At 38.9% G+C, this 27,413-nt stretch overlaps 1 long non-coding RNA gene across 1 annotated transcript; it reads left to right on the top strand.

Annotated features, from left to right (window-relative positions):
• The first annotated feature begins 20,678 nt into the window (after positions 1–20,678).
• LOC130465717 (uncharacterized) lies at positions 20,679–22,574 on the top strand. Its single transcript, XR_008925731.1, has 4 exons — positions 20,679–20,840; positions 21,026–21,120; positions 21,203–21,278; positions 22,244–22,574. It is a non-coding gene; the product is annotated as an uncharacterized lncRNA (long non-coding RNA).
• The last annotated feature ends 4,839 nt before the right edge of the window (positions 22,575–27,413 follow it).

The following is a 27,413-nucleotide window of genomic DNA, read 5'->3' as shown; positions in this document are numbered from 1 at the left end:
GTATGCTCTCATTGACACCACCCCTTAGGAACCCGAAGTTGACAATCTCACCCGATCCGGAAGGATATATCAATCGGATATTCGCCCACCTCCTATGGACGATATCCCAGTCAGAAAAACTCCTGAGAACGGACGGCACACCACCGTCGCGGAAGTCATTGAAAATCCTCTCTTGAAGCAACTAAAGAGAACCAAGGCCGAGATTACCATCTGGGACCTCATGTGTACTTCAAAGGAACATCGCGAAAAGCTTATCCGCTCACTTGACCTCATCTCGGTACCTACAGATATCACACCTGACTCATTGGTTAGCCACGTCACGAGAGATGCTGGAGAAAAGGCCATAGTTTTCACTGACAAAGACTTGCCCAAGGAGGGGGGTGCTCATAATAAAGCCCTCTATCTAGTGGTCGGATGCAAAGGACAAAACATCCCCCTAGCGCTCGTAGATAACAGTTCAGCGGTTAACGTTTGCCCATTACGAACCGCCCATTGCTTGGGGCTAGGAAACGATGACTTCCAAACCTCCACGCAAGGGGTACGAGCCTATGATAACTCTCGAAGGCCTGTGTTGGGAAAAATCAACCTTACCATACAAACCGGGCCTGTGGCACGCACCACAGAGTTTCAAATAATCGACGTCAAGCCCACTTTCAACCTCCTCTTGGGGCGACCTTGGCTTCATGACTTAGGAGGTGTGGCTTCTACCTTGCACCAAATGGTTAAACTTAACCATAACGGGGTAATAATAGAAATTCGTGCCCCTCCCCTCGACGTCAATTGTACTATGGTTGGAACGGCCGAAACTGCAGACGACCTTTATGGGTTTCAAATGGCTGAAGCAATCCAGTTCATCGAAGATTATGATCCAGCATTCCTAGACCCGCGAGCATCCCGAGTCGTCCCTAGAATGTTGTTAGCTCAAGGTTATTTCCCAGGAACCCCATTGGGCATAAGGAGGAAGGAATGCACATTCCATCCTTTACCCAACAAATCTACTCCCTTTGGCTTAGGATATGAACCAACGGAGGAAGATATTGTTGACCGCCTGTCTGGGCTACGCCTCAACAAGGCCAAACAAACCACCCTCCTTCCCCCGTATCAAAGAACCCTTAACGGGATGTTCGTTCGGGAAGGAGAAGAACACCCATGCTGTGATTTCCCTGAACCCTTCGTTCAGGATGGCTTGCTAAAACCCGGATTTGAAATTTTCCATGAATGCCACACCTTGGACGAGGCACCCCACCTCAACAAGACCAAAACAGCTGAAATATTGGACAACCAGGCTCTATGGACATTGTTTAACGAATCAAGGCCTATGGAGGACGAGACTGTGATGACTACCCTAGCTTTACAAGATGAAGGTTTCGATCCAACCTGGTTAATCTCTCCTGCATCAACACTAGAAGAGATCGAGAACGGATGGGTGAAGACATATCAGTGGGTCAACGCAAAAGGAATAGAATTCAAGATGAGTACCGGTGAAGGACCAAAGTTTTACGAGACTAAACCCAAGGCTTGAGCCATATAGAGCACTGTAGTAAAAAGCGCCTAGTAGTTCTTTAGATTGGTAGAAAAAATAAAGGCTTTAGATGGTCCTAAGACCCCTTAGAATATAGGTTAATTTTATTTCAGTGTGTTTTCCTTACTTTCCGAATTAATAAAGGCGTAATATTCCTCCGAAAAACTTTATTTCTAACATTAAATGAGCACCAAACATACTTGCAAAGAGACGGCCCACTCTAGGCCCAATAAAAAAAGCCCACTCGGTCTTGAATAGTGACATCGAAATTCATCAAACCCCAAAAGAGAACCACATTATCATATTACCAAAACATGAGGGTCTAACCCATGCAACCCAAAAAAATCAAAAGGAAATCAAATTCAAACAAAACAAAGGTTGCTCAAAAAAAACTCATAAAAATAAACGCCGCCCCGGCATCAACACGCACCTCAGCCCACTCAAAAGCCTATACAAAAATCTTCATATCTTCCACACACTAACCCCATTCTCAAAACCGTTTCGAGTCACAAATAGAGAAAATTAATCCGAACAAAAATGCGTCTCACGCTAACAATCAAAAAAGCTTCCGAAATAGCCTCAAAATTGATCTTAATACAAGTAAAAAAAAGTAAAGCACAAAACAAAAAGAAATAAATGCAAGAACATGTGAAGCAAAGCGTCAAAAAAGACGCCCAGAAGTATTTTCAGCGCCCAGGGCTGGGCGCCGAAATCTTTGACGCCCCACCCTGGGTGTTGAAACTCTCTCCTTGCCTAACTTTTTTTTCTAGAAAGTGTTCGTCATTTTATCCGCACATAACGGAAAAATAACGAACACTTGGGGGGTACAGCACGTATCTAGATATGCGTACCAAGAAATAGCCGTACAAAAAACACATGGAATTTCATTTTTTATACACGGCTTACGGCAAAAAAAAAAGCAGCAGACCAAAATAATGACGATACTTCACTCATTTGACCGATTAAATAATATGTTTCCACCTCAGGGCATATCTATTAAGATCCGGCATCCTAGAATTTATTCTAGCTAGAACTACGCGCGGCCTGATTCTAACAAAGATACGTAGGCAATCCTATTTATGGATACGGTCCAATTAAAATAGTAATATATATAAATTGTGCAAAAAGTGTTAGACATATATAAAAAATAAAAAAAATAAAAAAAAAAGAGGGAGAAACAAAAAATGAAAATAAAATAAAACACGCCTTTATTAAAAAATAATAAGAAGGAAAACAAAAGTGCTAAGAAGGAAAAACAAACACAACTAGAATAAACAAAGGGCACCTACACCCTAGCAGGAACTACACTATTCTAGCTCTTCCGGATCATCGAATAAAGTCTTGTAGAGGGCAAGGTTCGCAGGATCCACTCCCACAGTCTTCTGCGCTGCCCCTATATCAATCTCCATAAGAACCGGCTTCTGGACACTAACTTCCAAAGATGCCAAGACTTCAGAAACATTCTCAGTTACAGCCTGCTCAGCCTCAAGGGCACAGACAATGGCGGGAGAAGGATTATCAACATCAACTAGATTAGTCATTGTTTCTACAGGCGGCTGAGCCTTCCTAACCCATACATTGTTCCAGCGACGATCTCCGCGAGAGCTTACATTTCTTTTAGCAATGGCCGACCCCTTCATGTTAGGCATCTTCTTAGGCCTAGAACTGGAACGGGGAGGAACTTCCTTTCGCTTTCGATCAGGACGAGCTTTCACAGTCTTAATGCCATGGGTGCGAGGATTGGCAGAATCACGGCCCTCATATCTAACCCGAATACGAGGTATCAAAAGCTCAGCCGGCTCCCCATTTCGAGCCTCGGTCCTCACAGATTTATCATCGGAGCTCATCCACAACTTATAGTTTTCAGAAAGACCCACAAAGCCATATGTAGTTACGGCCCAACGCGGGAGACCATCATAATACTTAGCCCATGCTTGAACCCGTGCTTGTGAAAAGGCCGCTACTTTAGGTGGTACCGTATCAGAAAAGGGGATGGTCTGCCTTAAGCCGTATTGACGCATGACTCGGTAAGGGAAGATATAAATGGGCCGGGATAGCCCCAACAAAGAAACATAAACCGATACATCAGAACCCCCCGTCATAGTAGTCAGACCCCACCACGGTACCACCCACTTAATAGAACAGATACCATGAGTAAAATGGGAGGCCCACTCGGCCTCGACCTGGCCTCGGTGCAAACACTTTCGGTTACCCAAGGCTATAGGGCGATAGTGTTTAGGATCGGCAGGAATTTCTAAGAGCCTAAGTCGTTCCACGAGCCAAATCTGCAAAAAACGGGTACGGTCAGATCAAAAAATAATAAATAAACAAACGAAGCATGGGGCGCAGTTTCAACGCCCAGGACCAGGCGCCAAAAATTCTAACGCCCAGCCCTGGGCGCTGAAACTCAGCTCCAGGCAGGACGAGTAAAAAAGAATGCAAAAAAAAGATGCGCAAGGAAAAGATCGATTACCTGCAGTAATATGGGGCTCCACTTAAAATATTCAGATTTGGCATCCTTCTTAAGTTCATCCGCACTCAGCAAAGTCTCGGCAACAACCAATGGTATGATAGAATAGCAGCTTTCCATCTGGCTAATCAAGGGGATCAACCTTATGTCACCGAACTCACCATTGTTATTCGACAACAAATAATGATTCAACAAGCAAAATACAAGGGCTCGAATGTTCAATTTTTGTTCAGTCATATTTTTACTAGGTCTAAAGTGGTGTTTTACAAGCTTTGCCAAATTAACCCCATCACCTACAATAATCTCAGCAAGCATGTTAGCATCTAGTCCTAGGAAAGCCCCTATGGTTGTTTTACCCTCTTCAATAGTGCCAGGAGTGGCAGGAGTAGCATTAGTAGGATAACCAAGGATCGCGGCAATTCGTCTGGCAAAGGACATATTTCGTTGCCCCGAAAGACAAAAACATGATGATCGGAATCCCAAAAGCCTAGGGATGCATGCAGGAAGTTATAATCAATATTAATTTGTTGTAAGCCTAAAAGTGCCTCAAAATGGTATTCTTTCAACAAAGCCTTTTCTGTAGGAGTAAGGGCTCGTAGCCAACGCCTAACAGCCCGTTGGAGTGAGAAAGGAGGAATCGACATAACGAAAGCAAGGAGTGATTAAAAACGCAGCGATTACAAGAGAGAAGGAAATTGAGAGTGATAGAAAATAGGGACGTATCTAGCCCCTATATATAGCTGAAGACATCAAGTGACATCCTGATCCCATTCGGAAACGCGTAAAGAAATCCGAAAACCGAAAATCGCCAGGAGAGGACTTTCAGCGCCCAAGGTTGGGCGCCGAAATAATTAACGCCCTTCTTTGGGCGCTGAAAATGCAGCCCAAGGCTCAGATTTCACAAAACGCGGAACAGAAAAGGACTTAAAACTGTGTCGCTAGACGCGAGGCCCTATTGCAATTAAGATCAAGCCCAAAAGCACCTTTAGCACCCAAAATATCAAAAAATGAATGTTAAAACTTGGTCAAAACTTAGACTCGTCTCAAGGAATATATGTGTACACTTTTCAAAACAAATATGAGCAAAATAAATATCAAGGTCATTCTTCGAAACACCAAAAAAATATTGTTAAGTCGTTGGTTTCTCAAAAATGAAAAATGTTTGTTTGTCAAAAGATTAATCCGGGCCAAGCTAAACTGAATATTATTGGAAAATAAACTTTGTCGCCCGGAAACTGAAGTCGCACTCCACGACTTCGTCAAAATAGCATACCACCATAAAGGTCACTCGCACATACGAGCATGACCCCAGACATGATTAAAAGACGTTATAAGCTACGTACCCCTCTTGGCGAAAAATGACCGACGAGCCCAATTGCTTGGGGGCTCGCGAAAAAATATATAAGAGTGTGCAAGGTTAAAATCATGTTCCCGGACTACGCTATACACAGTCCCGTGTTTGGATAATCTCAAAAAAAACGGTATTTTAAACAAAAAATAATATCGTTAACAGAAATATACACAGTGTGGGCCCACTTATAGGACACACTTAATCAGGAAATATTGCGACCCACCAACAGGTTGCAAACGCAAAAGCCCTTCTACATAGGCAAAATGAAAAGAAAGTAAGAAATTTAAAATAGGCTCGCCCACCTTAAACAGGCGGGGTCTGCGTCACTAGCCGCGCAGGTCCTCAGTTTTCGAAAAATAAAATCTTCAAATTCAAAATAGGCTCGCCATCTTCAGCCGGCGGGGTCTACGTCACAAACCACGTAGGTCCTTATTTTCAAAAAGCACAAACAAATTTCAAAATAGATTCGTCAACTTCTATCGGACGGGGTGTCCACCCTTAGCGGACAGGTTCGCCATCTTCAGCCGGCGGGGTCTACGTCACAAACCACGTAGGTTCATATTTTCAAATTTCAAAAAACAGATTCGTCCACTTCTATCGGACGGGGTGTCCACCCTTAGCGGACAGGCTCGCCATCTTTAGCCGGCGGGGTCTGCGTCACTAACCGCGCAGGTCCTTAGTCGCTGCAACGATAACTTTTTTCGGTTTTCCCTTTTTCCAAAAATTAAAGGATTGGTTTTCCGTTTTTCCAAAAAAGAACGATGTACTGGATTTTCCTTCGTTTTACGTCCCATAAAAACAAGGGGGTTTTCTCGTTTAGCTAGCCCTGAAAATGAGAATCTTTAAAAACATTTTTACCTCGTAGATGGGCTTGGCCAGGCCCAATTACACTTTATAGCTTTGATTTCGAAAACATCTGTAGCTACTCCCAATGACAAGGTGAGGGAGTTTCTACGCCTCTTTAGATACTTCCAATGACAAAGTGAGGGAGTTTTTATACTATCCGTTGACAAATCCCAATGACACGTGAGGGATATGTCGACACTTCCAGTGATGACCCTTAAGTCAAATGTTATCACTCAGGGGCTCGTGAGACCCTCGCAAAAGCAGGTCACCATGACTTGTTTGGCGCACTCCGTCTAATACTTTGACCATCGTCTTACTCCAAGACCCAGTCAAAGTGGGGGCTAACTGTAGACACCTACTTTTGTCCCCATTCCCGAAAGGGAAGGTTCGATGATGAGAACATAAATCTCCACTTGACAACGCATCTCCTATAAAATTACGAATCTCAATTCCCCTTTTCATTTCACCCGAAACCTGCTATTTCTGGAAACCTGCTAAAAATAGTAACTGCCGTAATGGGTAGTTGTTAAAAGTGGCAAGTCATAAAAGATAGAAACCTGTCAGAATTAGGTGTTGCACTCCAACATAAATCCTAAATGAGATAGAAATTGCGAGAGAATCCTATTCCTAATACGATTCGAAAATAAGAGTTACGTATTAATTAAAATCCTAACGAGCCTAGAGTTCGTAACGGGCCCAGATGCATTCCATCATAAAACTAATACGCACTAAAAGACTCGATTAAAGTCTCATACACTCCGGATTCCAAGAATCCTAATCTGACAAAGAAACAGCCCAGACCCTATTTTCAACGCCTGGCTCTGGGCGCCGAAGATGGGCGCTGAAATTACCTGGGACGTGTTCTTTCCTAATTCCTCGTGGATTAGAGTTCTACAATTCTATCTTTCCACGAACTCTTTTCTATAAATAGGGCCCTATGTTCGACATGAAAAGAACACAACACACAATTATTATTCTGAGTATTGACTCTAAACCCCTAAGCCTAAGCCTCACGCTGCAAAACTGATCACGCGTTCTGTCGCAATCGATCCAAACATCGAACAGAACGTATCCTGTCCTATAATTTGAGATTCGTTAAATAAAAGGAGAAATAGCAAAGTCAAAGTGGTTAGTATTCTGGGAACCGTGACGCACCTCTAAAGGGTGCGTCGTAATGTGTCCCTTTTCCATGGTTTAATTGCTTTCCTCACCCTTTTATGAACTGTTAAAATAATTAAATCTGATTGTTCTATCACGCCTAATAAAGATAATATGTTGGGAAATTGGATTATCATGCTAGGTCCCTTAAAACAATCTAAATCAGATAATCGCGCTCGATCTAGTACTATATGTTGCATATTGTTAAAATCAACTCAGATTAGTTTAATAGTTAACGCATGTCCCTTCAATTATTTATGCTGAGCTAGTAAGGATATCCTGCCTCTGGAGTTATCGAAGAGCGAGTACTCCTCTCGGTAGTTATAGTCCCCCGAACCCTCAATCTCTACCTTGCGGGTGTATGTTGAGAGATCCCTACACCAGGGATCACAAGGGAACCTACGGCCGTCGTGGTCAAACATAATTGCACTCCCTTTATGTCACGATAACCGGGTTTTGTCAGTTTTTCTCATTGTCGTTAAAAACTGAATGGCGACTCCTATATTACTAGTCAATTGGGTGTAAACTCACAGGAAATCCAATTACACTTGATTTGACAAAAAGAAACGTCACACCCACGAGGGACAAGGTCACGTATTAGCCTCGTGCTTTTTCGACCCCCTCACAGCAAGGCCGTAGGCGCGCGCGCTGGAGCGTGTGCTTGTGGGCTGCGAGGCAGCGCCCACTCGTGTGGGTCGCAAGGCCTGCGCGGGTGCGTGCGTCCCTCGTGGTCGTGCGACACTCGTGTTCGTAACGAATCCTAATCCTATCGGAATTCGTGCAATGATTAAATCCTAATCCTAATAGATTAAATTTATTATTTAGAGTTCAAATAGGATTCTAATTAATAAATCCATATCGTAGTAGGATTATAATTCCTTTCCAAAAACTCTATAAATATAGGCCTAAGGTCACATATTTAATAGACGATTATTGAAGTATTCAAGGTAAGATTTTTAAGCAAAAAATCAAACAAACACTTGCACCCAAAATAGCCGAAAATCTAAGAACCTTAAGGGCGATTCTAGTTGGTCAAACTTAAGGTGGATCCGGACGTGCTGTGGACTATCTACGGAGGGACGACACTTGGAGTCCTAAAGACTTGTTCTTGTTCGGTTCGGGCGCAGCTAGGGAGGCCACGCTACAAAGTGTATGCATCTGAATTATGCTAAATGATTATGTGTAAATAATATGTTTCCTGGCTTTATGGTTTTTTCCGCATGATTTATGTTTATTCATATGTATCATAACCTAACAGTGGTATCACGAGCCCCTTATTGTTTTCATAATCTAAATTGCATGAACATGGTTAAATTTTACAATTTGCAAAGAATTAAAGGGGTGATTAATTTTCGTAATTAATTGGAAATTGCGTTTATTTAATTATATGTACGCAGGTTTTTGGCAGTTTCTTCGTTACTCATCCAAATCGAGTGATATTTGTGTCAATTCCGCATGTAAAAGGCATTCTAAAATTTTGACAAAAATTTTCTATTTCGGCAGAACCCAGAATTCCCAAATTCGAAGCCTAACTATGACTTTTCGGAGGTTTTAGTTTTTCGAACGCAAAAGTTTGTAAATTTAAGATGTTAAATTAAGTATTTGCGATTCTTGTTGATAAATCTTGTGTTTTTGATTGACCTACAGTATATGTTTAACAATTATGAATGCTTAGACTTGTTAATTATACAACCTAATTTGTAATTATGATTAATTTGTTGAAATTCGAATAATTTAGAATTGATTTGATTTTCATAATTAATTAATAATTTAATTAGGTATCCATGATTAAAATCCACCATAAAAATTGTTAATTTATGTTAAATTTTTAATTTTTTATGACCTAGATTTGAATCCATGTTAATCGGAAATTAATTGATTAATAAATTTACGATTTTTCGCCCTAAAATTATGAAATTAATATGTTTTATTAATTCGTCAATAATTTTAAATTAAAAATTTTAAATTTTATGAAAACGCTCATGAATGTTGCACGCACAAAGTAATGGAAGCTACGTGTTACCCTTAAGGGGTGTTGTATAGTGCGGGCACGCGACGACGAGCAAGGGAGCTCGTCGCCCGTCCGGTACGAATGCAACGAGCAACATAGCGTGGCGCGCGCGGGAAGCAAAGGAGCTGGCCGTGTGTGCTATGCGATGAGCGAGGGCGAGGGGCAAGGCAAGCGAGCAGTCGCGTGTGGGCAGCAAGCGAGCTGCGCCACAGCGCGCACTGCCTCGCGCCAGCGAGCGAAGGCTCGCGCAGTGAGCGCTGGCTCGCGTGCAGCGAGCGCTGGCTCGCGTGTAGTGCCTTGCGAGGGTGAGCAGCAGCAGACGCGACACAGCACTGAGGCTGCACGCATCGTGGCCAGCGATGGCTGCGTATGCGTGTGGCCTATGGCTGTGCGTTGCGTGGTGATGTGCGTGCCTTGTGTTACGATTAAATCGTTTTAAATTTTAATTTGAGATTTTCAGTTTGAGTAATTTTAATTAATTTTAAAATTAATAATTTAAATTGTTTTCTTGGATTTTAATTTTGAATATTATAATTATTATAAATTTTAGTTTATTATAATTATTTTACTAAAATTGAAAACCTTGAATTAATTTAAATTCAACTGAAAAATAAATTAAATAAAATGGATTCAATTATAAATTTATATGAGCTTTAAATTTTAATTAAATTTGTATGTTTCCAGTTAGACTAGAAATACATTTTTATGTCTGAAATTAGTAAAGCGTATGAATTTATTGGTTTGAGTGGGAGCAATTTTAGTCATAAACTCTTGATTAGGTCTACAAATCCTTTAAGGTTAAACAACTTGATTAGAATTAATAAGGACTGAATAATTGGTAGATTATTGGTGCCCTTGATTAATTGCTGCAAATATTTATGTGATGCATAACGTGTTTTACTAACCAGCTATGTGGGCCATTCATGATAATGAATGGTTGAATGGTATATATTGTATATGTACTGTTTTGCAGGTTATGAAGTGACTAGTATGGCCCAAATAGGATAGAAAATATGGTCTGCGTACCATTAATTTGAATGTAATTGGTCTAAAGCACCAAATTTGTTTTTCAATTCAAATATGGTCTGCGTACCATCAAATAGTTGTAATTAGTTTAATTATAGCTTATCCTAATTGAAGAAAATGGCGCCTCCCCCAGAGATTTTCAAGACGGACTTTGAAGTTGAAGCTTCATGATGAAGTCGGGCTATACTAGATCACATTTATCTTATGCATGTTTTAAGTTATTTATTGTTTTTAAATATGCATGAGATCGAAGCTTGATTATGTTGCATGATTAAGGATTTTAGTTCACTTAAAATCTAACCAACATAGTAAGAGCCTCAAGTTCCAAACTTAAAAATTGAGTTAAAAGGTGCCATGCCAAAATAACACTTACTTGGATATCCTTTTTTCATCGATCTTAGTAATAGTTTTCCGCCATAGCGAGGTGTTACTTATCGATACTAAAGGGGTAAGGTACACAAATAATTGTGAGTACATGTTAGTTTTGGTGAAACTCAACGATATAAGTAAGGAGTCCTTTTATGTCGTGGCAAAATCGATAGGTTTACCTAATAAGTTCTTAGACGTACCTATCAACCAAGAGTAGTTTCTAGACTATTAGCAAAAGGCTTTTGCTTACCTAAAAGATTTTAGAATTGAGTCTAAATACATAATGTGCTTAATTCTTCAATGGTTTTTAGGATCTTGGAATCATTTTATTCACACCTGCCGGAACACATAACTTGAATAAAATGCTTAATGAACATTGAATTATGCATGTATGCTAGAATTTAAGTTTATTAAGAGAAACTGTGAATGATTATTTATTTGTTTATTCTTTTTCAATTGTAGTTTTAATTATGGAGAACAACAATTCATTCAACATTCGATCAATTCTCGAAAAGGAGAAGTTGAGCGGGAAAAACTTCCTTGACTGGCAAAGGAACTTGCAAATAGTTCTTATGCAGGAAGAAAAGGGGTATGTCCTGGAAGAGGCGATGCCCGAAGCCGCGGGCGAAGGGGTCACTCAGGCAGCCCTCAATCGTTGGATTGATGCCAACAAGGATGTGAAATGTCTAATGCTTGCAACCATGAGTGCAGATCTACAGAAAACGTTCATCAACTCAGATGCTTTCACGATCATCAGTGAGTTAAAGAACATGTTCCAAGATCTGGCTCGAGTCGAAAGATTCGAGAATCATAGGCAAATTCTTGAGTTAAGAAAGGCGAGCCCGTAAGTCCACATGTTCTCAAAATGATTGGACTCATTGAGAATATGAGTCGGCTGGATCAGCAATTCTCTCAGGAAATGGCTGTAGATACCATCCTCCATTCTCTTCATAACGGGTATGATCAGTTCAAACTGAACTACAGTATGAATAGTCTGGACAAAACGCTCACTGAGCTTCACGGTATGTTGAAGACCGCTGAAAAGACGCTCAAAAGTGATAAGCAAGATGTGCTTATGGTGCGTGGGGGCAAGTTCAAGAAATCTGGAAAGAAGAGGAATGCTAAGAAAGGTGGCAACAAGGCCAGCCCAACTAAGCAAACTGGCGCCAAGTCTGAAAAGAGGAAGGTCAGTCAACCCACTTCTGAATCCGAATGCTTCTACTGCAAGAAGAAGGGGCATTGGAAGAGAGATTGCTTGAAGCTAAAGGAAGATCAGAAGAACGGAACAGTCGTTCCATCTTCAGGTATTTTCGTTATAGACTGTACACTTGTTAATTCAACTTCTTGGGTATTAGATACAGGTTGTGGCTCACACTTATGTTCCAATTCACAGGGACTAAAAAGAAGTAGAAAGTTAAGCAATGGTGAAGTCAACCTACGAGTGGGAAATGGAGCACGGATTGCTGCATTAGCTGTAGGAACTTATTATTTGTCGTTGCCCTTTGGGCTAGTTTTGGAACTGGAAGAGTGTTTCCATGTTCCAAGTCTTACTAAAAACATCATTTATGTTTCTTGCTTAGATGCTAAGGGATTTTCCTTTTTAATAAAAGACAATAGTTGTTCGTTTTATTTTAAAGAGATGTTTTATGGATCTGCTAGATTAGTCAATGGACTTTATTTGTTAGATCACGGCAAACAAGTTTATAACATAAATACCAAAAAGGCCAAAAAGGATGATTCAGATCTCACCTATCTGTGGCATTGTCGATTAGGCCATATTAACTTGAAACGCATGGAAAGACTTCAAAAGGAAGGAATTCTAGAACCATTTGACTTGGAGGATTATGGTAAGTGCGAATCATGTTTACTTGGAAAAATGACAAAGCAACCTTTCTCTAAAGTTGGAGAAAGAGAAACTGAACTATTGGGTTTAATCCATACAGATGTATGTGGACCAATGAGTACAAATGCTAGGGGTGGTTTCAGCTACTTTATCACTTTCACTGATGACTTCAGTAGATATGGTTATGTCTACCTAATGAAGCATAAGTCTGAATCCTTTGACAAATTCAAGGAATTTCAGAGTGAAGTAGAGAATCAATTAGGCAAGAAGATTAAGGCATTGCGGTCTGATAGAGGCGGTGAATATCTGAGCTATGAATTTGATGACCATCTGAAAGAATGTGGAATTCTATCAGAATTGACTCCTCCTGGAACACCACAATGGAACGGTGTGTCGGAACGGAGGAACAGAACCTTGCTAGACATGGTTAGATCAATGATGGGTCAGGTCGAACTTTCAATAGAATTTTGGGGACATGCACTAAATACAGCCGCACTCACTATAAATAGAGCTCCGTCTAAAGCTGTTGAAAAGACTCCATATGAGTTATGGTTTGGAAAGCCTCAAAAAGTGTCTTTTCTTTAGATTTGGGGATGTGAAGTATACGTCAAACGATTAATTTCAGACAAACTTCATCCAAAATCTGACAAATGTATCCTTGTGGGCTATCCAAAGGAAACAAAGGGGTATTACTTCTACAATACATCTGAGAACAAGGTGTTTGTTGCTCGAGATGGTATCTTTTTGGAAAAGGATCACATTTCCAAAATGACAAGTGGGAGAAAAGTAGACCTCGAAGAAATTCGAGTCGAACAACAAACTCTAGAGAATGCTCAAAATGACATTCAGGATGAAACTCAGAGATCTTTAGAAGTTTCTGGTGAGAATCATGGACAATCTAGAGATGTAACCCCGCGTAGATCGCAGAGATATAGATCTCAACCGGAAAGGTACTTAGGTATTTTGACGAACGAGAGCTATGATGTTCTATTACTTGAAAGTGATGAACCTGCGACTTACAAACAAGCTATGACGAGCCCTAGCTCCAAGCAATGGAATGAAGCCATGCAATATGAATTAGACTCTATGTCTGAAAACCAAGTATGGGATTTGGTCGATTTGCCAGATGGCTACCAAGCCATTGGAAGCAAATGGGTTTTCAAACTGAAAAAGGACAAGGATGGAAAACTTGAAGTTTTCAAAGCTAGATTGGTTGCAAAAGGTTATAGGCAAGTTCACAGTGTGGATTACGATGAAACCTTTTCACCAGTTGCAATGCTAAAGTCTATTCGGATAATGTTAGCAATCGCTGCATATTACGATTACGAAATATGGCAGATGAATGTCAAAACCGCTTTCTTAAACGGCGTTTTAACAGAAACTGTGTTTATGACACAGCCTGAGGGTTTTGAGGATCCAAAGAATGCTCAAAAGGTATGCAAGCTAAAGAAATCAATCTACGGATTGAAGCAGGCATCCAGGAGCTGGAATATACGTTTTGATGAAGCAGTCAGTGACTTTGGTTTCATCAAGAACGCAGACGAATCTTGTGTATACAAGAAGGTTAGTGGGAGCAAAATTGCTTTTCTAGTATTATATGTCGACGACATATTACTTATCGGAAATGACATTCCTATGTTGAACTCTGTCAAGATTTGGCTTGGGAAATGTTTTTCGATGAAGGATCTAGGAGAAGCACAGTACATATTGGGCATCAAGATTTACAGAGATAGATCTAAAAGGATGATTGGACTTAGTCAAAGCACTTATATCAATAAAGTACTTGATAGGTTCAAGATGGAAGACTCCAAGCGAGGCTACCTACCCATGTCTCATGGAATGACTCTAAGCAAGACTCAGTGCCCAAAAACACTTGATGAGCGTAGACGAATGAATGGGATTCCGTATGCATCATTGATTGGTTCAATAATGTATGCTATGATATCTACACGCCCAGATGTTGTGTACGCACTCAGTGCTACGAGCAGATACCAGTTAAACCCAGGAGAGGCACATTGGACTGCTGGCAAGAATATTCTGAAGTACCTGAAAAGGCACAAAGATAACTTCCTTGTCTATGGTGGAGATGATGAATTAATTGTTAAAGGCTATACGGACGCAAGTTTCCAAACCAACAAAGATGATTTCAGGTCACAGTCTGGGTTTGTCTTCTGCCTCAACGGAGGAGCAGTAAGCTGGAAAAGTGCTAAGCAAAGCACCATTGCGGATTCTACAACTGAAGCGGAGTACATTGCTGCACATGAAGCAGCAAAGGAAGCTATATGGCTAAGGAAGTTCATAGGTGAACTTGGTGTAGTCCCCTCCATTAAAGGACCAATATCCCTGTATTGTGATAATAACGGAGCTATTGCACAGGCAAAGGAGCCTAGACACCACCAAAGAGTCAAGCATGTACTTCGTAGATTTCACCTTCTACGAGAGTTCGTTGAAAGAAAAGAAGTCGAGATAAGCAAGATTGGAACTGATGACAACATATCAGATCCATTGACTAAACCTCTGCCGCAGGCGAAGCACAACTCGCACACTGCAGCTATGGGAATCAAGCATATTGGAGAATGGCTTTGATGTCCTTGTTTGATGTTTTAAAGTTTTAGAGTTTAATACTTTGGAAAACATTATTGGTTAATCATTCACAATAAATGAATAGAATTCATTTTTCCATTTAATTTGTGGTTTATTAAATGATGAGTCCCTTCAATTTGACGAAATATACAAGATAGACTGTCAGGACCAGTCCTGTGACTAAGAAATGTCTATCAAGTGAACTTGAATGTCAAAAGTTGAAAATGGTCCCTGGTCGGAGTTTTCTATAAAATTGAACGCATAGAAAACGTTAGACGACTAGAATGCAAGATGACTAGTAGTTCTGTTTCTTGAACTATGTGGACATGGCAATGTCATAATCATTTGCATAGATACTTACTTTGGGAAGACTAGTATCGGACAGACCTATGAAACTTTACTGTAAGAGATGAAAATCTGTCATAAGTAAATTTCATTAAAATTATTAGACACTAAATCCTCAATACCTGAGTGATTTGAGATTACTTGTTTGAGAACTGGTTACTTTGACGTTGACCAACCGTCGCACAGTAAAAGGAGGCTATAAAGGCAACGCTCAGGTAATCACCTATCAAACAAAGTCTAATCTCAAGATCGCAAGATTGGGATTGTCCTCCCATAAATCGGGATGAGATGCTTAAAAGTTGTACAAGGCCACTCGGAGAGCTAGAAACTGTAAAATGCATGGCCGTGCTCGGATGAATCATAGGCTATGATTATCTGTTTATTTGATCAGTTGAACTCTGAAACCGAGAAACACCTCTGGACATAATAAGGATGACAACTCTTACCTTATGTTCAAGAGCAAGCATCGAGCGACAAAGGAATTAGGAAATGCACACTTGTCCCTAAGGACAAGTGGGAGACTGAAGGAAATAATGCCCTTGGTCCAAGTATGCATATGATATTAAGTCTAATAAATGCGGTTCAGTATTAATTAACAAGTTAATAATTCAGTGAGATCAAGTGAGCTGAATGCCTAGCTAGAGGTCGCTTCACTTCAAGTGGAATTAATTATATTAATCCACAACTTACTCTTGACTGAACCCGTAGGGTCACACAAATAGTACGTAAACGGATCAAGTATTTAATGGCATTAAATACTCCATCTATGGATATTCGGAATCGACGGATCTTGGTTTCAGTGGGAGCTGAGATCGTCATAAGCAAGAAATGAATACTCCGGAAACGATGATATTGTCGAAAACGGAAATATGGATCGTTTCGGAAATATGAATATTATCCAAGTCGTAGAAGTTGCCGAAAACGGAAACATGGTACGTATCTGAAAATATTATTGGAAATGGAAATATTGCCGGAATCGAAAATATTGCCGAAAACGAAAATATTGTCAGAATCGGAAATATTATCGGAATTGGAAAATAATTCCGGAAATGGAAATATTAAATATTTGTTCGAAACGGAAATTAATTCCGGAATCGGAAATATTAAATATTGGTCGTATCGGAAATGAATTCCGGAACCGGAAATTTAATCGGAAGCGCATCGTACGAATTAAGCATCGGACGAGGCTTGCCAGACGAAGGCCCAGCACGAAGCCAGGCCTGCGCCCAGCAAGCCAAGCGCCCAACACGAAGGCCACAACCTCGCCAGGCCCAGCGCAAGGCCAGGCCCAGCAAGGTTGTAGGCGCGCGCGCTGGAGCGTGTGCTCGTGGGCTGCGAGGCAGCGCCCACTCGTGTGGGCCGCAAGGCCTGCGCGGGTGCGTGCGTCCCTCGTGGTCGTGCGACACTCGTGTTCGTAACGAATCCTAATCCTATCGGAATTCGTGCAATGATTAAATCCTAATCCTAATAGATTAAATTTATTATTTAGAGTTCAAATAGGATTCTAATTAATAAATCCATATCCTAGTAGGATTATAATTCCTTTCCATAAACTCTATAAATATAGGCCTAGGGTCACATATTTAATAGACGATTATTGAAGTATTCAAGGTAAGATTTTTAAGCAAAAAATCAGCCAAACACTTGCACCCAAAATAGCCGAAAATCTAAAAACCTTAAGGGCGATTCTAGTTGGTCAAGCTTAAGGCGGATCCGGACGTGCTGTGGACTATCTACGGAGGGACGACACTTGGAGTCCTAAAGACTTGTTCTTGTTCGGTTCGGGCGCAGCTAGGGAGGGCACGCTACAAAATGTATGCATCTGAATTATGCTAAATGATTATGTGTAAATAATATATTTCCTGGCTTTATGGTTTTTTCCGCATGATTTATGTTTATTCATATGTATCATAACCTAACATTTACCTTGTCAGTTTCTTCCCTCCTTGACATGTGGTTCTTGATTGCACCAACATGGCCACATGAAACTTGACTCTTAAATATTGAGTCATGGATTGTCGCTTGCACTGTCTTCTCGTCTATATTGTTGGCCAACTAGCCGACAGCACAACTCTAGAGTTTCAAGTTATCTTCTATTTAAATTAAGCAAGAAAACTATGCTTTTATTCAAGTAATCTATAAAAATGTTGAAATTAAACTTTAGAAGTGTTCTGCTTCTCAATAATGTAGGAAATTTCATCACTGCTGAAATGCGCCCACACAATGTGGTTGCATTGTTTGCGAGGTATAGAGATTTTCATTTGGAACTGCCACTCTAAACAGATCAGAGAGTAGCCTTATTACTTTCCCTACCTTAGCATGACTGTTTGGTCTCCTGTAATTAATTTTATGACTTAGGAGATCTAAAGATTGCACCTAGCATGTTACTATGCAATTACTCTTTAAACATTTTGATTTTGCATTTATATTTAGGGGTTTTGGGGATATTTTGTTGTTGTTAATGCTTGATTATGTTTATTTCCAGAGGTATATGCAACAACAAACTGAGGTTGGGATTTCTACTCTAAGAATAGGTAATTCCCTCTTTCTCCAAATACTGATTCTTTTTAAATTTCCCTCTTGTTTGTATATACAATTGGGGTTTTTTATTTGTAGTTGTTCATTTTTTAGGGTTTTGGGGATTAGAAAAGAATTATGCGAATTGTTGTGATTATATGATCTTCATCTTTGAATCCTTTCAATTGATGTTGCATATGAATTTCCTTAAATTTTGAAAAATCAATTGATTACAGAGTATAAGGGTTTGTCGGAATGAAATTCACGAGTGTAAAGTTTTGGCATTTTAATATGGGGTTTGTGGGTATGTAATTTACTGTTGATATTCTGAGATTGATGACACTAATTAATAGCATTTAAGTTGATAAACATTTAATCAATATGATACAAAAGTCATTTATTTCCATCTTGTAGTATGGATAGATTCAGAGTCATACAGAGTGCATTTGGGAGCTTGTTTCCAAAAAATGAGTTTTTGTAGGGACTGCATCATTTTGATCTAAAATGGTTGGGGAAGAGAAGACTTATTTACTTTTGTTGGGTTAAAAGGGGGATATGTTCTTTCCTGCAACTATTGAATTTGTGTACTTTGTTCTTTTGTTCCGTTGGTAGACTTACAATTCATGTGGGAACAATTATTGCATGATCCTAGGCAATTGCTCCTTTCTCTTTGCAATAGATTGATTTTCAGTTTATATACAAGGGGTAGATATATTGATTGCAAGGGGTGGGAGTATTATACTTGCATAGTTTCTCTTCCTATCCGCCGAAGAGGGTATATGGGGGGGAGGTGGGTTGAAACTAGGGTAATTGAAGATGTTTACCAACTTAACAACCTTGCCTTTGAAACCGTGTGCTAATGGGTTAGAAAATTCAACTATTTATGTACTGGTTTTCTTGTCCAAGAGTTATTTTTTTTTACCCTTACCAGATGTGAAGATTGCAGCTTTCTTTCTACAGTCTTGATTTAGAAATAGAATAGAAATGTTTGGTTTCCAGTTATGATATTTGTTTGTCCCAGCTCATATTAGTTAACTGTTAATCATGCATGACCTAATAATGCTCTTTCTTGTTACCATCTTTTTGCATATTTTTTTTTTGGTATTGACATATGACTATGACTTATGATCAATATGGAAATATATAAACATTTGAATCTTTGAGAATAGTAAGATTACTTGTTATTTTCTGTAATGAAAATGTGGGATAATTTTGAATTATGAGATTTAGTTTTTGCTGGTACATTAGCAACTTGCAGAAGTGATAGTAACAGTTATTTGGATCCATAGGACTTTTGAACTTGTGAAACTTGTAAAACCAATAAGCGGACTAAGGTTTTCACCTCTAGGTTAACTCAAATTTGAAGTTCTAAGTCAACATTATGATGAGGCTAACCTATATACGGACTTATGGAGGAAACAACGATGGGAAGCTACAATACAATAGTATGGCATGCATTGCCTGAGGCTAACTTACTCTTATTACGGGATATAAATGAGAAGTGGTAATATTTTTCCAATCTTTTGACTTTGGTTGGTTTTGGAAAAGATAACTTATAACTAAGGCACAAACGGTTCTGTTCATAAGATAGGGAACAGAAAAATGGTTAAGCTTTTAATCATTTACGTATTATATCTATGTTACACAAATCTTAATTCCTCGACACTCTGACATGGTGTACACCTAACACTTAGATATTTCTTTAAATGTTATTCCTTCTCCAAAACCCAAAACCCCATCACGAGACTTCGACTTAAGCAGCTTTTCTGATATCCATATAAAGAAGCAAAAAGAAGTTAAATATCATGGCATAAGAAAGTAAAAATAAAACAAAAAAGGATATAGATGAAGAAAAAGTACCTGTACGTGGAAAAGCTAGTGTTAGTTCTTCTACCATTATTTGGACCAGAATCATGTATTTTTTTTTTATAAAATAGACAAGTCCACTTGGACATGTACCCGTATCTAATACATCTACTCCAGCGTGTAGCGTCCAACTAACATAATATTTTATCTCAAAAATCAACACATCATAGTTAATGACTTAAAGCATATATTTTCCTCAAATTGTTAGTTATTTTCTGTATTTCCTCTACAATAGTTGTTGCCCTCATGGATGACTGTTATTTTCCCTGACACCTGATGGACCTCTTCCGTCTCTCGTCTAGATCTTTCTGTTGGTCACCGAAAGGTTTTCTCCTATATGTCTTGGGTCTAGATTGTCTTAGGTTCATCGATCTTCTGCACATTCTTTTGCTTAGATGGAATTACCACTTATTTTAAATAATAATCTCCAACCACTTACTTTTAAATGCCCTCATTCCCTCTTCCACCCCCTTTTAAGTTGACTAAAATTTCCATTATCTCCTGCCTATTGGTGTATGTTTGGCACTATTTAATTACTTTCTAAAATCATGATGAACATTCAGCATCAGTTGCTAAATAATTAATGCTTTTGTATACTTTACCACAAAATTCCAAACACAAGGCATGGTTTTGTATATTTATTCATGTTATATTGACATTCATTTCGTTACCATCACCTACTCCCTTGTATTTGCATATTCTAAAATTATGGATGATATGAACGATAGATGTGGAAAGAGTGGCCATTTTATGAGTTCACAAAATAAAGTGCTTTTCTTGATAAAAAATTCTTAGTTTTTTTTTAATTTTTAAAAAACATAGGACCAAGAATCTACTTCTTGCTTTATAAAAAAGGAATAGGATTTCTCAATTGATGTGAGACCCTCATCTCCGTCCATATATGGTAAAGCGTAGAGTCATGGCTGAATAAAGGTAAACGCTGGTATTGAGCAATCTTCTACTCTCCTTGTTCATATCATGACTTGGTGTGATTGCAGAAATATTTGTATATTTATTTTGAGTGGTAACATTAGAATACATCTTATAAATTTTATTGTATTTTATATTTGGACTTCCAATTTTGAGGTTAATGGATATAGCTCCTTCTGCTAACTTAGGTGATGGGACTCCTATTCAACAAGGATTGGGAGGCATATCGGTCCTGAGATGGTCGCCTACTGGAGATTACTTTTTTGCAGCTAAGTTGTACTCCGTATGATCTTAATCTTATACTTTTCCATCTAAAATTCATTGATTATCTTAGATTTTTTTATTGAAAATTTTACTCTTTGCAGTGATGGAACATTTTATTTGTGGGAGACTGGGACTTGAACATCACAACCATGGTCTTCAAGTAGTGGTTTTGTTACAGTAAGAGAATACCTTGATGGCTTTGTCACTTTACAGTGATTTATTTGGTTGGAACTTCCAGTGGTTATGGTAATATTTTTGCAAACCCATAGAAAAAGGTAGACATGTTAGAGAACGAGAGAAGAAAAGGGAACCACTGAAGGAGAGATTTTTTTTTGAGGGACAGGGAGGAGAAATCTTATTAGTAAAATAAATTCTAAAATTTGCATAGTCGTAAAACATGAGCGAGAGGAAGATATAGATACATAGATAGCGATAGGAAGAGATTAGGTGATACATGAAATGAAATTTCTAAAGAAACCTTCATTTTTTTCCATCCTTCGTATTATGTTTTTCACGTTCTAAATAATCTAAATTATAAAGCAATTAGTAGGTGTTTAGGAACCGAGTGTTGCTATCAGAGTATACATGTTGATCGGTGTGTCCATATTTTTGTACCTTGAGCGTAGGCGGGCAGTGGAACGAGACTTTCTTAAATTGTCAAAACCACAAAAGAAGAGTGAAACTGGGAGGGGGGGGAGCGAGAGGGAGAGGGAGAGAGGATGTGGGGAATTGGGAGAGGAGTGCAGGATGCTGCAATTTCACTTTTCAATTTGTTGCTTTTGGTAGTTAATTTTGTTGAGGGTTTGTGTTATTTTTGTTGTTTCCATCCTGGTTTGAGTTATATGTGGGAATTTGGACAATGACTTACCAAGAGCCTCTCAAACGGTTGTTAGTGAAGGCAAAAGATCCCAAGCCAAACTCTTGTTGGAGTTCAAAGTTTGATAAATTGGTATGTGTCTTTATGAAAGGATGTAGTGTGATTGTTTAAATCTTTGTTTTTGGTCATTGATTATTAAACTTCTTGCTATTATTAACATATTTTGGCGATTCTTGTCTTCTTCTCTATAGAGTGAGTCCTTTATTTATTTATTTATATTATGAGCATTCTTTTGTAACACCACTAAGGTAATTTATTGACACAGAGACATGAAGGATGGAAGGAAAGTTTCAAAACTCCTCCCGTGAAAAGCATTGTCCGCACCAAACATCTTCTTATCAAGCTTGGACGACATCATCTCTCTCGGAGTGCAATGTTGATCTTATAGTGATTTCGTTGCCTTAAACAGTCGGATGATGTCGCCGAATAATGAGTGCTTTCATATATCATTTTCACATATTTTTGCTTGTTTTGTCTAACATGCTCAATATGTATACACATTTTGGCTTGTTGAATGTGTTTCCGATTTGTCTGTGGCACCTTCTTTACGTATTCCTAAGTGGTTTTGTCTTAAATATTATGTGCAAATCCTAATTAAAACAGTGTTTCTAACATATATTTATCATGTTTTAAGTATTTATCGTATCTCGATCTTTCCTTTACCATAAAATTGTACATATTCTTTTGTCTAACATTTTTTTGAAACAATTTTTATGCCATAGAGGATTGTGCATGTGGAATCGATGTCCCAAAGTAAGTTCTTCGCCGTCATTGTTTTCATTTGCCGTAAAGTTTTTAACACTGATCTTTTACGTAAACTTATTTACACAAGAAATTTTTATATCTTGGGGGATCGTGCGCGCTAGCGCACGCACGGGCCAACAACTAGTTAAACTAAAAATTGAAAAAGCCTTTCAATGCGGATCGGTTATAATTTCCCAGGAATTGAATCCTCAAAAAAAGGAAGGAACCTTTCACTACCTGATCGGACTGCACACAAAGGATGCAACCAAGCATACCTACAAAAAAAAGGGAAAAGAAATATTTCCAGAAATTTGTGGGGAAAACTTCAAAGCTTTTTCAATTTTTAGTTTAACGTCGGTTTTGAAAACAATACTCATAGTGGCCTTAACCCGGGTTGTAATCCTAATTATAGGCGTGCTTTTTTTTGGTACATTTTTTTTGTACAAAGGGGGGATTCACTTAACCTTGGAGAATTTGCGGGCCTTACCGCCCGACAACTTTTCCATTGGGTACTCGACTGGCGAACGCTGGGGCTGCCTCCCGAATTCTGCGTATCCCCAGACTCAGGTATAAAACAATTTCTGAATTCTACCTTAGAAACATAAGTCTTTGATCCAATATGTTCATACAATCAAGTTGCAATCATGTTTAATTAAGTCAATAGATTACTATGAGGTCCTATAAAAATTACTCCTTCAAGTTTATTCTCTTGCAATCAGGCATGATCATATCCAATAAACTAGATCTCGTGCACGCATGAATATCTAAAATTTTATTTGATCATTTTTGTATAAAATTTTAACTGATATACTCCTCTTCATAAAGAAAATGCATAATAAGTAAATCAGTTACATACTCATTTAATCATTTATTATGCGATTTCCGTCCTACTACGTAAAATATATTTTATATGCTTAATATGCTAATTTGACCTAAATATTAAGTAAATAAATTTTTCGTTTGATATACTATTTGACTAAAATATTACAAAAATTATTTTTTAAAAAAGGCGAATTTGTTAAAAATCAACTTTTAAAATAGAAAATTTGTGAGAAACCACCTTTTAAAAAGGAAATTGTAAGAAGATATCAAATTCATAAATTTATTTGTCAAAGACCACCTTTAGCCGGATACCGGTGGTTGACTGTGTTTTTCGGCATTTACCACACATGTGTCACTCACGTGACTACTAATAAACCTTTTGTCCTAAATGCAGACAAAAATAAATCTCAATCATACTCATTTAATCATCGTCTGGAGTATGAAATTTATGTTCTATTTTGTATTACATACTTCATATATTGTATGATTGATACACTAATTTGACCTGAATATTCGATATTCTAATATGTTGATTTGACCAAAATATTGAATAATATATTTTGCATTATTAATATAACGATTTGAATAAAATATTGCCAAAATCATTTTTAGCAAATTATTATTATATGATATATATTAGTCATATTTTATATTCCAATATTTTTTATATGTAAACAGTTTATAAAAAAAAGATAGAAAATAAAAAAGACATAAAGTACGTATATTTTTAGAAAAACGTTTTTAGCAGAAAAATTTTGCACCAGAAAGTGACACGTGTCACTCTTGGTGTCTGTTTTAATATAACTAGTTGTTGGACCGTGCGCTCTCCCCCAAGATATAAAAAATATCGGCCAAAATATTATGGAAATCACGAGCCTAATTACTTAAAGGAAATACTTATAAACATTGATATAATATACAATAAGAAATATAACGATCAAATTACTTATATTGACAACATAGTAATTAGTTACAACCCTCGTGTTAGTTACTTAATTACATTCCCCCAAGTTATCAAAATCAACTATGTAAATCGATAGAGTACTTAGTTACAAATTAGATTTACGTAGGCACATTAACGATCATTTGTTATTAAAATGAGTTTTATATAGTCATTTTTTCTTTGCAATTTTCTACTTCGTATAGAATATTTAAGCACTATGTCTTTTCTAGATCATTAGAAGAGAAGTTTCAAAAAATTAACATCGATATTTAAAGGGGTTCTAATCTTTTCTTCATTTGCACATAATATAGAATCTACACCGGTAGCCAAACTGTATGCAAAAGGTGAGAAGTTAAATCACCCACAAACAAAACACCTACAATCCTACCAAAATCAGCTTTAAAACAAAGCTTAACAAGAGAAGAAAAAAACACACACACACACAAAACTCAACTCTGGTCAACTTTGACATATCAAATTTGCGAAAACCACTCCACAATAGTATATGAGGGTCAATCATCACTAATTGTATGCACCCCTTCCTAACTTGACTTGACTTAATTAACCAGCACCTACACAACATTTGACCAAAGAAGATCATGCACTCATCCATCTTCAACTGATTGAGCATTTCCAACCGTCTACATGCAACATATATCACATCAAAGGCCCCAATTCCATCATCAGCCCAATCAGCCATCTGCCCCCCCCCCCCCCCCCCCCCCCCCTTCCACCCTTCCTGACTGTTGAAAAAGCTGCAGAAACACAACACAAAAAAATTGCAGAAACAACAAGAAACAAGAAATAGCCAGGCAAGGGCCTCAAGAGGGTTTCACCAATTACCTCAACCGGTGGAGAGAAATGGCATCCCAAATGGTGACGACCCTCCGAAAGAGAATTGGTCAAGATCTTTATTGCTGAACTTCTTCCAAAATACAACACTCACATGAAGTACCTAGGCTTGGAAAGATTCAAAAGAACATATGACATTGGGGTCGATATAACCGGCTCCACAAGTTGAGAAGTGGAAGGGTAAGAAAACTGATGCAACACACAAGGTCCACGAGGTCAACGCCCTAGAAGCTCCTCAGGCCCGAAGCCGAACAATTTCAAGAATAGTGCCAATCAGCGCAACTTTCAAGGGAGACCACAAAGGGTCTTTACTAACCTCGGAATGTCTTACAGTGAAGCGTTTGATCGGCTGGTCGAAAAGCAAGTCATCACCCCAATCGGTCCTACACCCGATCCTCCAATCGACAAGAGATCCAAGAGCTGGGATCCTGCAGCACATTGCAAATACCATCAGGGGAAGGGCCATGACATCGAAGACTGCTACAAGCTTAAGCATCTGATCCAAAACATGGTCGACAACAAGACCTTGCCCCTACCTCCAGGAGCCAAACAAACTCCCTCTATACAAGCCATCTCCTATGATTGTGAAGACGAAGAAGAGGATTTTCCATGCAACCTAATCTATACAATATACAAGCCAGGTTACGAGCTAATGGTTCCAAGTTTCTGCCATCTCATTCCAAATGTTCAAAACTGGGTGATCCCCGAACCTAGGGTAACCACCTACATTCAAGAAAACATCTGTCCCCTTGCCAACTTGAAGGCTTTGGGCTTCTTCAATTATGATCTCATGCTAACTACCCAGGAGACAGTCAAGCTCCAGGGTGTCACATACAAAGTCCTGGGGGTCCTTGATTTGGTCTTTTCCTTCGACACCTACCACAACAGTGCTGAATTTCTAGTCATCGATGTGCCTGCCGACTTCGATCTACTATTTGGAGAGCCTTGGTTCGAGGAGATATTGGACGGCCCTGCCCGTCTCACACTCAAAAGTTCAAGCTTCCATGACACTTCTATCAAGCAAAAGTCGGCTCTACGCTAGGAAAAAGACGAATACATCCAAGGATACTATCACAGATGGAAAATCTCTGCTCGTACAATCAAGCCTAAGCTGCCGGAGGGAAAAATGGTGAGAATGTTCCTCTTAGGGCTCAATACCTCATGCAAAGGTTGCTTCGCTGCATTTCCCTACAGCACGTGGGACCAAGTCTAGCATCAAGTCCTGATGATCTGTGCATGTAGCCCCGCCTATGATGATGACGATGATGGCGTGGACGTCTGGGAATACCCCGAGAACTATCTTTACGATTAGTGTCTTTGTTCAAGTCCAGAGTCTGTCTTTCAATTTTCGAGTCTAGCAATGAGTCTAAGAGTCTAGGGTTAGAGTCTTGCATCAATCAAGAGCCTCTAAAGGCCGAACTTCAAGTCAAAACTGTCGATGTATAGATTGCTGAATTCAATAACACTTCAATTTCCTCCTACTCTTCAAGACCAAATTCATAACACTCTTCTGATTCAAACAACTTTGCTTCACAAGAAACTGACCTTGAAATACTAAAAGCTATTGAAAATCATGAAAACAGGACGCCCATAATTGAGGAAACAGAAACACTAGTAGAAAAAACCCTTATTGCAGCGGGCTTTTAGACCCCTGTTGCAGCGTACATCGTATGCTGCAACTGGGGGGCCTGCAACAAGTATTGACTTGTTGCAGCGTACAATGTACGCTGCGAAAAGTACTTTTTTGCAGCGTACATTTGCATGTACGCTGCAACAAGTCGCAAAATTGTGGCAAAAATATGGGTCTTTTGCAGCGTACAAATTCATGTACGCTGAAAAAGACCCCACTTGTTGCAGGGTACATCTATTTGTACGCTGCAACAAGTCTGAAATTTTGCAAAAATTTTCACCCTTGTTGCGGCGTACATATATATATGTACGCTGCAACAAAGCATTTTTGGCGGGAAAATTTTAGTTTTATTTTAGTTTTGTTTAGGGATACCTAGAGTGCCTTGCACCAAATATAGAAGCCTGTCACAACAATAATAGAATATCGCAACCTGTATAACAAATA

Source organism: Spinacia oleracea, chromosome 1, assembly GCF_020520425.1.
Source record: "Spinacia oleracea cultivar Varoflay chromosome 1, BTI_SOV_V1, whole genome shotgun sequence".
In the NCBI taxonomy this organism is placed as follows: domain Eukaryota; kingdom Viridiplantae; phylum Streptophyta; class Magnoliopsida; order Caryophyllales; family Amaranthaceae; genus Spinacia; species Spinacia oleracea.
This window is presented reverse-complemented; position numbering and strand designations above follow the sequence as displayed.